Source organism: Hylobates moloch, unplaced genomic scaffold, assembly GCF_009828535.3.
Source record: "Hylobates moloch isolate HMO894 unplaced genomic scaffold, HMol_V3 SCAFFOLD_4, whole genome shotgun sequence".
Classification (NCBI taxonomy): Eukaryota; Metazoa; Chordata; class Mammalia; order Primates; family Hylobatidae; genus Hylobates; species Hylobates moloch.
Window position 1 is genome coordinate 81,661,764 of NW_026652279.1, and position 8,842 is coordinate 81,670,605.

General features: G+C 37.4%; 1 protein-coding gene and 1 non-coding gene across 3 annotated transcripts in view; both read left to right on the forward strand.

Moving 5' to 3' along the window:
• Nucleotides 1-8,842, forward strand: part of LHFPL6 (LHFPL tetraspan subfamily member 6) — a 265,474-nt gene that overhangs the window by 146,476 nt on the left and 110,156 nt on the right. The gene's annotated exons all lie outside the window — the stretch shown is intronic.
• LOC116467717 (small nucleolar RNA U13) lies at nucleotides 7,234-7,335 on the forward strand. Its single transcript, XR_004247922.1, has one exon. It is a non-coding gene; the product is annotated as a small nucleolar RNA U13 (small nucleolar RNA).

Genomic DNA, 8,842 nt, shown 5'->3' on the forward strand with positions numbered 1-8,842 from the left:
AATGATAATTCAGTGGTGCTAAAATGGAATTACCGAAAGACCTAAGTACCAAAACCGAACCCAGCTCTTACCCAGGCATCCTTTGATTACAAATGTTAAGGAAACGTTAGAGAGAAGAAATTGGAGTGTCACCAACCCAGAAGATTAAATGGTGTTGGATTGTATTTTAAAGTATTAACTACAGGTTTTCATCATCTTAGTTTCATTTTTCTGGATTATTAACCTGTCCTATAGAAATAGAATACGTTATAATGAGACAAATTAGAAGATTATACTGGTAGTTTGAGATCTAATATTCCTTAAATTCTCCATTTTTCTTGAGAATCAGAAATCAGCTCTTGATTATCCCCAGGGATGAAGGGAAACTGGGTTGGACCATCCAAAACAATCAATAATTCTGAAATCAATTGCATTTGCCTAGGGGATGCAATAAAAGAACCCAATCGAAGTGTATCTTAGGAAGTCCATGTATACACTCAAAACCCCTCAGCCTGACCTTGACTTTGGCCTTATCCCATTGCTCTCAGGTGGCCAGTGGGCTAGAACTGTATTGAAGAGAAGGTTAGATTCTTCTTTTCCTTAACCATCTCACACATGACTTGCTTGTTGAATTCTTTCTCCAGTCATGATACACATTGCAGTAATTTGTCTGTCTTGTTCAACTCACACCCATGCTGTTGAGTTAAAGAACAAATGAATGGACTACCTGCTCAGGGAAGGCAAGGGACTCACTTCATATCAGGTAGTTAGTCATGAGGTAGAAGCAGAAACACTCCCTTACCAATAGCGTGGCCTGATTTTCACTTAGCTGCTGCTTCTATCAGTCTGGATTCCTTAGCTGGGGTACTAATACTTGCCTTGCCAATGTTGAATATTTTTATGAAATTTAAATGAGATAATCAATGTAAGTTTTTAAAAATCTCAACATTACAAAACATGACACAAAGTATTTTATTTGCTTTTTGAGATAAACGGTTCTCTATTTTTACGCAAAAGGTACTGCATGAGTTAAATTCCCATCATGATATACTTCAAGGCTACTCACAATAGAAATACTGCATAAGCCTAAAATTGATATAGCTTCATTCGTCCTCTTAATTTGCCTGATGCTACCTTTTATTTTATTTTATTTTTTGCTCAAATGTAAATTCAATGAAATGTTGCTTATTTTATTTGAATAAACTAGGCTTATTTTCAGCCGTAACTGCCATGCCATCACTTAAATGTAGTTCTTCAAGTAAAGCCAGTGAAAATGTATTCTATTAGGTGGAAGAATGACCTCAACTCTCAGGGTAAGGCCAAAAAAAGAACGGCCTTCTGTGTTCTTCTGTCTGGTATATGCAGGTGAGTGAAGTCAGCAGGCTTCTCTCTATCCCAAGTGTTCATAAAAAGCTTTTGAAAGGTCAGGATTCCAGGGAGGCCTCTTTGTTCCTGGCATCTCAGTTTATTCCAGGCTGCTTCTGGCAAAAGTAGCAATCTCTATCACTATCTCTGGGGGAAGGAAACTGAGACAGATGGACAAAACCAGAGGATGGTACAGAACTATAGAGAACAGAGCCAGCTAAGCAAGAGGAGAGCATTTTAAAGGGAAAAGGACTAGGATGCCCTATTTTTAAATGGAGTGCCTGTCCCAATAATACTATCAATGGATATGTCTGTTTTTCACATCTAAATTTATGCATTGGCCATTATTCTTGAGGCTCTTCCTTTAGCTTGAATTACAGTCTTCAGCATCTTAATTGTGGTGTTTGAATGAGGCAGCAGAAGAGGAATGTGTGTCAGACGCCCGGTGTCTGGGTATCATCATAATGAGCCTAGCAGAGCCCTGCACAAAGTCCTCCTGTCACCCCACATTCCATGTGAGACAGCACTGGGATCTGTGAAGAAAGGGAGGAGCATCTCCCTACTGCTCCACTTTACATTTTTAAGGCATTATCGTAACATGAGCAATTGTGGTTTTACATTTGCATTCACCAAAATGTATGACCCCCCGTCCCCCCTTTCTCTTCTCTAAGTTGAAGGCTTTTATTTCTGAATTTGGTGATTTGTATCAAAACCTGGGCTAACTGGCTTAGTATGTAAGAGTTTCTCTTTGAAGGGCAAACATTTCAAATATTGAGTCCTCCTAGTACTCCATAATCTGGACTGGCTGAAGATTGTTTTTCAGTGCAATGTGCTGTGTTGATTTTGTTTTTCTGTGGAGCCTTGTCTGGATTAAACCTGTGTCCTGTGGATTGCTTCACTTCCCTCTGCAGCCCAGTGGGGAGTGGGACCAGCTGGTGTAATTCTGTTGACCTCATTTAAACTCTGTTATATACTCTTTTTTTTTTTTAACCTTGATGTAGCTGTACATAACAAATTGTCCATAGAAAGTTTTTGTTCCTTTAAAGTGTAGGGTTCCTCTTGGGGCTTGATGAAGATCATATTCATTCAGTTCATGGCCCTGGTCCAAAAATAGTTTTTAAGCTCATCTTATGCACGTGCATGTGCACCCACATGCACACACACACATATTTCCTGTAGTTTTACACTTCTGCTTTCTATAGTTTTATTACTATGCTTACATAGGATTTTTCTCACAATATTTAACAGGAATTACTTGAATATATACTTGAATCTTTAGATCTTTAGGAATATTAGTAAAGGGTGTAACTTGATAATGCTTTAAAAAAGACCAAGAAAGGAGAATCTATTGGGCTCAACCTGCTTTATGAGACTTATTAAAAAGAAAATATTAACAGTAGAGACATATGCTGATAGGACATGTAAGGAATTAAACTATCATTATAAGACCCTTCTTTGTTATAAACATCTTTTATGTACTTTCTAAACATACTACTTTATCTTCTGAATAACATACATTTGAGTTCAAAACAAGCTCATTTAATAGCCAACAATAGTGCGAGTTTGATTTAGTGGCTTTTTGTGAAATAGTTTTCTTTCTTTGGCTAGGTTATGTAAGAGGTTGGCTACAGGCCAATTGTTTCTCAGAAAAGGTTCCCAATGATTATAAACCCTGATCTTCTGAAATCACAAAGCATATTCCCAGCTTGGAAATAAATTTACTTATAATAAAATCATACTGCCAATTGATGTTTTTCCTTTACCCATTGTTAATCACCCAATATCTTAGTTGCTGCAGAATAAAACAAAAGTTCAGGTTTTCTTGTTTTTACCAGAAATATGAACAAACTTAATAGTATCTTCCATTGACTCTGTAAACTATTTTTAATCACATATCTCCCCCTTTCTAAATAAATAAACAAATAAAACGAATCTCATGACTGGGAGAAAAACCTGACAAGTTTCCATTTTAGCTTCAGTGCACATTTCCTGGGCAATCATAAGCCAGCAACTGGTGTTTACAATCCAGCTATCTTCCGGAGAGTAGAAATAAAATATTACCTAGTATTATTGTGAGTTAGAATAAAACTCTTCGTGGTAAATTTGTGGTAATTGAGGGTCCTAATATGTGACCTCTTAAATATCAAGTTTTGGTTTATTATTTTGACTTCTATTGTGACATTAATCACATTTTTCTTTCCAGTTCAGGGTCCCTACTGCTCAGTTACTGTATGTTTATAGTCTAATTTAATTTTATAATTCAGCTAAGTAAAATACTGTATGGGAAAATTATACATATCACAAAATGACTCATAATAACATTAGCTGGAGCCATATGAAATGACTGATATTTGACTGTTCTTGACCTACAGAAACGGAATTCACTTAGTTCAGACCTACCAAAACCCCACTATTTAATGGTTCAAATCAAGAAGCCACCCACTTAGTACACCTGGGTGTACTAGCAGCACCCACTGAGTGTAGGCAAAATCAGCTTGAAGTTCATAGAATCTAAGCATAGATAGATAGAGACACAGATATCTCTTTATATAGCCATATCTAGGCAGATATCTCACACCCACACACCCACATACACATACATATACATATTGTTTTAAGCCTTTTAAATGGATAGCTTTCTAAAATGAATTAGTACTTTTATAACGCATTAAACTGACTAAACCAAACAAAACAGGAACTTTCTGAATGAATCAGACATCAGAATGAACATCAACTCTTCTACTATGAATGCAGTACCATGATGCCAGCAGGACCTATTGAGTTATATTAGTTCTCACTGCAGTATCCCCAGACTATTGTGCTTTTTAAGCTTTTGTCAGTCTTGAGAGATTTTCTATTTTGTCTACTATTGTATCTCTGCTCTCATAGAACCTATAACAAGTACTAACCCCATTTATTTATGGCTTCTAACATTCTTTAGAAATTTAGACTCTTTAGAGATTTAGAAAACAGGTTGCCAAATTTGTAATATTTTTAGGTAAAGCATAAAAGCAAATAATCTGTAAAATTGGTGGTGTATGAGTTTCTCCTCCAAGACAGAGCAAAGAGTTTTATGGCTTGACTTTTGTGACTTGGCTAATTGATTCTCAGTTGTGTTCCAAATATATGAGATTGTCAGCTGAGTATTTGTGGATAAAGGAGATGTTATAAGAAGAAGCCAGGGAAGGTAAGTCTGATGCAGAGCTGTGGAAATCAGCAAACTATTCAATCTTAGTTCGAAATTCCTTTTTTTTTTTTTTTTTTTGCTACTTTCAGAATCATTGGACTCTTAACCGTTGACCTTGGATGGACCTGGCAACTGAGTCACAGATGTTGTGACTTTAACTCTTTAGGTTGATAGCACTCAGTTTTCAGTGTGGGCTCCAGCGGTATCCACAATAATGAAATCTGAACTGCTGAGATGATTTGGCCCAATCTGTGCATCTTTCTTATGTTCTGTCCTGAAAACAAGTTCTATCATATAAATTAAAGGTAAGGCAGTCTGTTGCGTCAATTTGTGCTCATTTTAAATCCCAAACTTTAAACTGTATGTTAACTATTCCACAGTTACAGTATTTTTCAAATGGCAAAATTGTAAATCTACTTCTGTAAATAATATTGTGGGAAAACCACAACAATTGCAATGTTGGAAAGTACTTTTCCTATCAATACTACTTTTTCATATTTTCTTATTTCATATCCATTCACACCCTTGACCAGGACAAATCAGGACATTTTTTATTATAACGCTAACCTTTTATAACCGTATAAGTAAATATTACTTTATTAATTTGTCAGATTTAGAATTAGGTGTTAATTCTTTGGTTTGCCATTTAAGTACATTTTACACATGTGTGTTTAGTGCATATTCCAAGTAACTGTCATGAAATGTAGTGAGGAATATCACTGGTCATTCATAACAGAGGGTCAGTTTACAGTTGATGTGGACGTCTGTATCTGTGAGTGCTGGAGGCCCACGCAGCAGAGATGCACTGGAAAAGCTTCCCCCCGGCTTGTGAGGCCAGTAGCACCTCCCTTGCCCTATTAAAGCTGCAGACTAGCAATAAGTTTCCATTTGTGCATTGACATGGTTGGGGCAGTTTTAGAAGGTCTGACAGCATTGAGATTAGCTCCCCAGATTAGATGACTTCTAATGCATCCGCTCACATTGTTTTGCCAGCTTTCAATTGGCCAGGTTCCCTAGTTAAGTTTCTTTCATTGCAAATCTAATCCCCTTTACAAAGTAGAATATTACTCTTAGTTTTGTCCTGAAATAAGCACATTAAGTAATTCATTATAGTCTTCCAGTAAATGGTTCCTGTTATAGGCATTTTAAATATTTCCAAATGATCTTGTTGGATTAACATCAGTAAATTAAAAGTGTATTTCACCTGTCTGAATTTAGAGTTCTCTCATGAATGATGGTTTGGACAACCAAAAGTTCTGTTAAAAAGAATTGTAGGCATGTGATTTCTGTTAATGAGGCTTTTCCATGTTTAAATCTAGAACTACCACCAGACCTGATCATAGCAATTTTGTACATTAAGCTGTACATTGTTTACAGAAAATGAAAGTAGAGATACAAAAATGATTAATTTCTCTTGTGCCTAATGTCTGCTCTTTTCATAATTATATAATTTAGCCAATGTGCTACATTCTTTAGATAATCTTGTTCCCACCTCTTTAAAGAATCCTTCTCTATTTTGCAAACTTCCCCACTTTCCTACCTGATGAATAAATGTGCAGTACAGACAAAGCTCCTGCATAGAAGCAGGTCGTGTTCTATAATGTATTTGTTTGGACCTCAGAATATTTTATTATGATATGTACGATCTGAGGCCAACAGACAAGAGCATATTTAACACAAAATGTACTCTGAATAACAGTGGTGTCAAACTGAGTCATGTTGGAGAACATTATTTCCATGAAAAGTGAGGCTTCCAAAAATTTAAATGCAAGCAACAAATCTGCTCTCACTGAAACTCTGTAGCTTTGAGATCTGTGCCTTCCCACCACCCCTGAGAACTGGGAGGAGACTCCCACAGTTCTGAACGTGTGATTGATTTGGCCTGGCGCCTGGCTACAATGAAGGAGATTAGGAGTTTGGGAAGAGGGTAGCACAAATATTCAGGGTCAAGGAATTAGAATGAAGATGGGAGGACTATGTGAAGGGTCTGGATGAGGAAAGAGGAATGGAAGAACATCCCCAGATGAATTCCCTCCTTTTTCCTTATAGTTTCTCCTTATCCTTCCTGTTTCTCACTTTCCAGACTTTTCAAAATTATCAGTAATTTATGAAGGGTGGAGAAGAGCAATGGCCCAAATACTATACTAGGTCGGGGATGGATCTCCCTCTTCTTGCATCCTTCCCTTTTCCTCTCTTGCTGTGTGAGAACTCAACCCTTGAGTGACCTTGGTGCCACTGAGAAGTGGATGGGTAAGGCTGAGCCCTGGGTGCAGAATATACTCCCATGTGTTGTTGAAGAGGCCTGAAGTCCAGTAGCAACAAAAGGGAATTCCTCTTTGAGGCTCTGTGGGCTTGCAGATCTTATCAGTTAGATGTGTAGTATTACTGCTTTTCATTTAGGACACACAGTATCTTTTATGGAGCATTCTCCAACTCAAGAATTCCAGGTCTGATCTTACCAATGGGGTGGAGTTTAATGAATCTGATGAAAAATTGGCAGTTCAACCAGGATCCTCTTAAAGACTTGATTCCTAAGTTAGATATATCAATTTAAAAAAATGTCGTGAAGTATAGGCATTATGAACAGCAAGAGGAAGTTTAAAGAAGATTATAAAAATGTCTCTTATAATTTCATCTATTTGGGGATACTCAAGAGAATCTGCACTGTACTAAATGGGCACACTGAAATTCAGCGCATATTGATCCTTTTGTGGTTCATAAATGTGATGATTGGGTTTCACAGTAATGTGTGAGATGTGCCTTCTTCAGCCTTATTAGGATATTGGCACATTACCCATCTGATATGAAAAAATTCAGTACATATTTAACTCTGTGTTCCTATACAAGGCCAACTTAGATTTGTGGTTTGAAAGGATTTGGGCTCTAATTTGTTCATTTAATAGTCTGTGGCTAATTAACTGAGTTGGTTAGAATTCAGCTCTAGAGAGCTTAAGGTCAAGGGCTCAATTTGCCTGTGGACCAGTTTATCTTTTCTGTTTCATGGTCATCGATTACACTCCTAATCCCTATTCAGGTGACTTACAAAGTTATGTTATTGATTATGAGGGATTGGATATGGACAAATTAAAGCAAAACCTTTACCAGAGCAAATTTATTGCATATAGTTGACAGGTCAAAATGGCATGCCACTTAGTATCGTGAAGTTTGCTATTGGACGGGACCTATCGGCTTTGCCACTTTACTAGAGTACTTTGGGCAATATGGTTTACTTTCCTAAATCTTTTTTTTTTTTTTTTTTTTATACTTTAGGGTTTTAGGGTACATGTGTACAATGTGCAGGTTTGTTACATATGTATCCATGTGCCATGTTGATTTCCTGCACCCATTAACTCGTCATTTAGCATTAGGTGTATCTCCTAATGCTGTCCCTCCCCCCTCCCCCCACCCCACAACAGTCCCCGGAGTGTGATGTTCCCCTTCCTGTGTCCATGAGTTCTCATTGTTCAATTCCCACCTATGAGTGAGAACATGCGGTGTTTGGTTTTTTGTCCTTGCGATAGTATTCCATGGTGTATATGTGCCACATTTTCTTAATCCAGTCTATCGTTGTTGGACATTTGGGTTGGTTCCAAGTCTTTGCTATTGTGAATAGTGCTGCAATAAACATACGTGTGCATGTGTCTTTATAGCAGCATGATTTATAGTCCTTTGGGTATATACCCAGTAATGGGATGGCTGGGTCAAATGGTATTTCTAGTTCGAGATCCCTGAGGAATCGCCACACTGACTTCCACAATGGTTGAACTAGTTTACAGTCCCACCAACAGTGTAAAAGTGTTCCTATTTCTCCACATCCTCTCCAGCACCTGTTGTTTCCTGATTTTTTAATGATGGCCATTCTAACTGGTGTAAGATGGTATCTCACTGTGGTTTTGATTTGCATTTCTCTGATGGCCAGTGATGATGAGCATTTCTTCATGTGTTTTTTGGCTGCATAAATGTCTTCTTTTGAGAAGTGTCTGTTCATGTCCTCTGCCCACTTTTTGATGGGGTTGTTTGTTTTTTTCTTGTAAATTTGTTTGAGTTCATTGTAGATTCTGGATATTAGCCCTTTGTCAGATGAGTAGGTTGCAAAAATTTTCTCCCATTCTGTAGGTTGCCTGTTCACTCTGATGATAGTTTCTTTTGCTGTGCAGAAGCTCTTTAGTTTAATGAGATCCCATTTGTCGATTTTTGCTTTTGTTGCCATTGCTTTTGGTGTTTTAGACATGAAGTCCTTGCCCACGCCTATGTCCTGAATGGTATTGCCTAGGTTTTCTTGTAGGATTTTAATGGTTTTAGGTCTAACAT